The sequence below is a fragment of the Gnatocerus cornutus genome, chromosome 7, assembly GCF_029298725.1.
Source record: "Gnatocerus cornutus isolate USDA-ARS CGAHR chromosome 7, icGnaCorn1.1, whole genome shotgun sequence".
NCBI lineage: Eukaryota > Metazoa > Arthropoda > Insecta > Coleoptera > Tenebrionidae > Gnatocerus > Gnatocerus cornutus.
Genome location: NC_142239.1, coordinates 2,329,050 through 2,335,667, shown reverse-complemented (window position 1 = coordinate 2,335,667; position 6,618 = coordinate 2,329,050). Strand labels below are relative to the sequence as shown.

The window sequence follows — 6,618 nt, the reverse complement described above, 5'->3', positions numbered from 1 at the left end:
AATGGTGACGAAACACAGGTGAAATTGATCATATGATCTGATTTCAAAGTAACAAGAGGGAAAGAATTCGGCTATGTTTATTCTCCAAAATACAATAAATCAGTCATAACTGTGAAGAATGCTTGAAAAGTTTAGATTCTAGAAGAATTAAGAAAAAATACCGTTTTACCATAAAAAATGGTACCAGTAGTTGGAGCTGTGATGGAGCAGGATGTATGTCTATAAACAATGGGTGCACATGTACTGACGTTTTGGGATGTTGATGACAGAATAAGAGTGTGAGAACATGTATATTGTGGTTTCTAAACCACTGACGGTTTAATTTTATTAACAACATTTATTGCAAGAAAACGTAAAATTTATTTTTAAACGTAACTACGTAAATAATATGGCAAATTAAAAAATGAGAATATTAATTAAATTTTGGTAACATTGGATTCTAAACCATTTCTAATTGAAAGTTCTTATTGGGAAACTAACATTTCGGGATGTTGATGATAGAATAAGAGTATGAGAACATGTATACAGGGTGTCCCGAAAGTGACGCACCACCGTGAAACTGTATCATCGGACAATGCCATAGATCACCGGAAAAATGTTAAAAAAAATCCATGTCTTCAATTTTTCGAGATACGATGGGTTGAAGAGGCAAAGTTTGATGCGAAAATTAACGATTTCTGTGCAATAATTTTTCGTTCAAATAAATTTGTTACCCAAAGAACATTTTGCGCAAAGGCATGGTGCAAAAAAAATCGGAAAAATCTTGTAAGAAATGCCTAAAAACTGTTAAGAAAATTTTTGAATTAACAATCTCGATCAGTGTGGCATCGTTCACGTGAAACCATAGTTACAATACTCGTTCATGAGCCGACCTGACTAACGCCAACAATACAACAGCAACGTTACTATGGCTTTGACTACTGGAAATTTAAATTATAGGGGGGTACACTTCTGCAATGTTGCCATTTTCCTAATTTTCTTTTACTCCTCCTGCGAAAACAGAGGGTCTGGAATTTTTTTTAACATTTTTTTGGTACTCTGGAGGACCACACAATTACCCCCTTTTAAGGTGGTGCGTCACTTTTGGGACACCCTGTATTGTGGTTTCTAAAACCACTGACGTTATGATTTTATTAACTGCATTTTACTCCAACAGGTCGTAAAAATTATTTTTAAAGCTAACTTAGAAAACAAGTTGACAATTTCTAATTGGCCTATTCTGCCTTTAGTATTGTTTGTTTGTCTTCACTTTGTGTAAACTGTTAAAATTTAGAATTTTGATACTTATCAGTTTGTGATTGAAAAGTTATTAGTTATGTTAAACTACGCGCCAAGTTTCGTTTCTGTAGTTCTCCGATGATTTCAGAATCACAATAAATCTCTGAAACAAGCGAAAAGTAAGACGAAAAAGGTTTGCAAATCTAGTCCTTATACCTGCGCTATTTAGAATACGCAGAAAGCCTTTTAGCTTGGACTTTACGTAACGTCAGATTGAACTAACTCATTTTCCATAAAAATTCAAAATACAGAATGACATCTTTCGTTATCACAACAATCATTTATGAGTTGTTATAATATATTGTTATAAGTGTAATTTTTAAGAAAGTGTATTAAATATTGACTAGTTTTCGTCTTCAATTCAGAACACATCTTATGGGACTTAAAATATCACAATCGTTGGTCTTTGGAGAATTTGTATGCGTTTAACATAAACTAATATCTTTTAAAGCTTCTAAAAAGATATTCCGATGTTATGGTAGTTCGGTAATTAACTTCGAAAATAATTTAACAGATTTGGGGGCCAGGCAACATTGTAAAAATCTCAACCTTGCAAAAAATGAAGGTTTGTTCATTACAGGACCGCACTAGTCGTCGTCATCTGTTTACTGGATTTTTACCTACATTTATGAATCTTGCGATTTTTACTTTTGTTTAAAGCCCATTTTACATTTACAGTGACTACTAGTTCGATAGTGATTAATTTGTAATAATGTAATAAGTAATATTTTAAATAAAGCAATTGTAACAAGTCAGTGAACATATCAATGAACGTAATTTGGCCTGTCAAGAAATCAATGAAAAAAAGCATTTCGAGCAACATGGCTATATGTGGTCACCATAACCTTGCAACACAGTGAGATATTCCGTAACATTTATTAGAATATCATAGAGTTAGAGAATCGATTGATTGATTTTTGATGTAAGATTATTCCTTTCATATAAGACTTGAAAACTTTCTCGCCTAATCTATTTGTTCTCAAGACAAAAATCTACCGTGCTGTTGAAGGATTTTTTGGAAAAAAAAATCAATCAAAATTAATTAATATGTCAAAAAACTTGATACAGGATTTCTTGATAACAGTATATTTTTCATTTTACAAAAAAATGACAAAGGAATAATATTTTTTGCTTAATTCAAAACAAATAAATCTTTAATTAAAACTTTAATATTATCAGGCTGTGTTCTTAAAATCGATAAAAACAAAAAATAACAAAGAACTTTTTATTTTTTATTTTGAAAAAAATGTCAAAGGAATAAAATTTATTCGTTAATCTAAACAAATTTCAACTATTCGATTAACCCACAACCTCTTTCAGCACACAATTCAATTCTAACTCGTAATTCTTTAAGAATGTTTTCAATTTCCTCAATTATTGTTATGGATGCAACTGCATTTCTTATCCGATTTTTAATACTTATATACTTTTATACACCTTATTTATTGATATTTTCCCTTAATCTTTAACGTACTATTTGTTATTTTGAATCCACAGCCTGCTTATATTTACATACAATTAAACATACAAACATACATTTTCCCTTAATCTTTAACGTACTATTTGTTATTTTGAATCCACAGCCTGCTTATATTTACATACAATTAAACAATTCAATAAATAAAAATATGGAAAAATTGAATTTCAGAGTACAAACTAATAATTTTGAAATTTTAATTGCAGATTTATCAGTTTTGAATTAAACAAAAATGTTATTCCTTTGTCATTTTTTTTGTAAAATGGAAAATAAAGTTTTTTTTCCCTCTTGTGAACTCAATCCGGGGACATACTGTATATACAGGGTCCGGCAACACTTGTGTCCACCCCCAAAATCGTCTTTAATTTTAAAGATAAAATTTTGAAAATTTGCATACGCTCACAGTTGACAAAGCTCTAGAAGCTGACGTAAAAATTTGTTTTTTATCACTGATAGTTTTGGCGTCGCGACGCCTTAAAAATGTAATTGTTAGGTAATTGTGAGGGTTTGTGATATCAACCCCTAATTTAATTTTTTTTTCAATATAAATATGTTAAAAATATCTGAGTTATTATTTTAGATTCAATGCAAATTGTCTTCAAAATTTGAGGAAAAAATGCTGTTTTATCAAGTTAGTTTCCAATTTTATTATGTCAAAATTGGGAACTACGTATACACCCATCTGTCAACATCTTGTGTCACAAATGACATCTATTCTTTGGCTCGCTTTAGATTGTAACAAAAGTCTTACTTGGTGAAATTGTCACTTTGTCGATGTTAATTAACGATTTCTGGTGTCCATAAAGTGCAACATGCCCGTGGTAATCAAAATTAACCTTTATAAAAGTGAGTGAAGTGACTTGTGAAATTTTGGTGTAAACGTAGATTGCCGCTGCACTGTCATAATTTTGAAAACTAACTTGATAAAGCAACGTTTTTTTCGCAAATTTTAAACACAATTTGCATTAGATTTAAAATAAAAACTCAGATATTTGTACCACAGTTATGTTGAAATAAAATTGAATTCGCGTATATTTCCGCAAAAACTCAAAAATCGCTAAAAATTATACTTCTTAGGCGTCGCGACGCCAACCAAACCGTGATAAAAAAACAAATTTTTACGTCAGCTTCTAGAGCTTTGTCAACTATGAGCGTATGCAAATTTTCAAAATTTTATCTTTAAAATTAAAGACGATTTTGGGGGTGGACACAAGTGTTGCCGGACCCTGTATATATATTAAATTTTTACGTGATTGGAAAGAGTTTGGCAATATCTACATCGCTCTTGATTTCTTTTTCTTTCATGATTGTCGAAATTAAATTTATTTTAAAAAACAATTTTAAATTGTAACTCTGAAAACAATCGTTTTGTTGGAATTGGCGCATGATTTACAACCCTCTTCGAAGTCGGGTGGCTACCTCTTTAAGATGGTCATTTATGAGGGTTGGTTTATGACTAGTAATTTCTAACCAGCAACAATCTGAAAGAATTTTTGAAGTGGCAAGATATGTTTGGTATAAATTTAAATTTAGATTTCTATAAAATTAGAAAAAAGGTTGAAGATAAAGTTAATAATAAACTCCATTTTCAATAATAAAAAACATAAGAATTCAACAATCATAATAACAGCCACTACTTCTAAGTGGTTCCAAGAATTTTGGTAAGTTTTTGAAAAATTTAGGTAGGTACATAATTCAAAGCGGTCAAGCTTTATCTTCTTATGATCTCTTTTTCGCAGAGGTGATTAATAACTCATTAATTCATAAGCAATGCTTCTTTACAATTAGATACATAAGTATTCTACTATTTTGTATTTTATTGGGATACTAAATACACACCATACCAATAAAAATAATAACAATGATAATAATTTTGCCCATTTATATAAGAAGTCCAAAAAGTTCAAGCTGAAAAATTTTAATATAAGCGCCTTCTAGTTACCTCCGGCTTCACAAAAGGGATTACTAAACTCATTAGGCGATTTAAGTACTTTAAAATTACTTATTTTGGCCCAGTGCTACTGAGAAAATGAGAAATCATAATCTACAACGGTGTCTGATATTGTGGTTAAAATCTTTGCACTCGGGCTCATTCTGTATATAAGGAAGTAATTATATTAAGAACCGAGAAGTGATAAGTTAAGTAATAATTAATAAGAGTGAATAAACCCAGGTAGCAGAATAAGTGTCTTTCCTCTTCACCTCTAACATAACAGTTTTTATAAAACAATTGTAAATGTAAATCAAGTGCTCTTTTGAACTTGCATGATCAGTCCAGTAAATACCTCTAAATTCATAATTTGCAAACAAGAAAAGCAAAAAAAATTGCAAATCTGCAGCTACAGCCACAAAAATGAAATAACACAAATTCAAATTCGTTGATCTCTTATACCCGAACAAACATGCATAAGTTGCCAAAGCAAGAACACTTCCACTTTCCAGTTAAAACCAATTAAAAATGGCACTACAGCGTTAGTTTTAAATTTCCAAGTTTATTTAAAAGGCGCAAATTAGCACAATAAATACCATGGTTTTAAACCATATTTGTTATACTTGCAGTGCAAAATTTAACAAAAAAAATCCCTTTAATTCTACTTCGACTGTACGACAAATAATAAAAAGCAATTGAATAGTATACAGGTTAGCACTTAAAATGCAGAAAATAATTAGTTCTAGAAATCAAGATAACTTTTCTGCTACTCCACTACAGATTGATTGAGATTTTTGCCTTTTGCTGAATTTAATATTAAAGATTTAAAGCCAAGTCACAACAATGTATTTCTATGCCAAAAACTCACTCTAAATTAATGATGGCGAAACTTGTCCTAAATTAAACAATTGTGAGTGTTGTAATGAAAACCTCCAAGACAATTAAAGAAAATCCGACATCTGCATTAGGCCGAAATTTGACAGTAATAAAAATTCTGGTTCTATACAAATCTGGAAAAAGTTCACCTTCATATTCACATTTAAAAGAGCTAGTAAAGCTTTTTCTATTGCTTTAAAAATTAGGGTTGAAGGCAGATGTCAGGTTTTGCATTTAAGCGACGCAATGTGTTTTTCTCACGATCTTTTCCAAGTCAATTTACGTACAACTCAGAATCGTTATCTAGAGATAAATGGCCTTAATTTGATAACGATAGTTGACTACCGGTGTAGCGGATGAGTACATATTAAACAACATCCTAAAAACAACTTTAAAAACAAAATTATGACTATAAATATAAAAACTCACCCAATCCGGTGGTCCTAATAGACTGAAATACGTAGGGCTCATCTGAAATAAAAAAATATTGGAGTCAGCGTTCAATGTTATCAGTAGGAGCATTTTTTACCTGCTTAAATTCAAGAAGAGTAAATATTTAACCCACTTTGCTACCGTAAAACACTAAAAACTCAATAAAAAACACCATTGTAATCAAAAAAGGTTACCGATTACTAACGAAATTAAACAATAAAAACCACATGCTCAATAACTGCGTCACTCCTTGTTCCCGGTTGACACAATATGGCCGAACAGTAACATTCGCGCTACCAACATAATTACCAATCCACATAGTGAATTCCCCACTCGAGAAGTTAATCTGTTTTATTGGTTGCATATAGTAATAACGTAAATAATATTTATTTCGTTTTTAAACACCAATACTGCATTTTTTGAGCACTTTATAATTAGCACCAACGCACAGTGGTCGTAACATAGTAATTTCTAACATATTTTTAGCAAGTTATCCAATACAACCAAATTTAGTGCCTCAAAAAAACCCAAAAAATAAAAAAACGAGTAAAATAATATAAAGTCCATCTCATTGCTATCAGTCCACTCTCCTGTGTAAATTTTCGAAAATTTTTAGGTGTAAATC

General features: G+C 30.8%; 1 long non-coding RNA gene across 1 annotated transcript; it reads right to left on the bottom strand.

Moving 5' to 3' along the window:
- Positions 1–4,000: 4,000 nt before the first annotated feature.
- LOC148170659 (uncharacterized) lies at positions 4,001–6,282 on the bottom strand. The gene is made up of 2 exons (XR_015770400.1): positions 6,091–6,282; positions 4,001–6,032 (listed from the first exon to the last, which is right to left on the bottom strand). It is a non-coding gene; the product is annotated as an uncharacterized LOC148170659 (long non-coding RNA).
- Between the last annotated feature and the right edge of the window lie 336 nt (positions 6,283–6,618).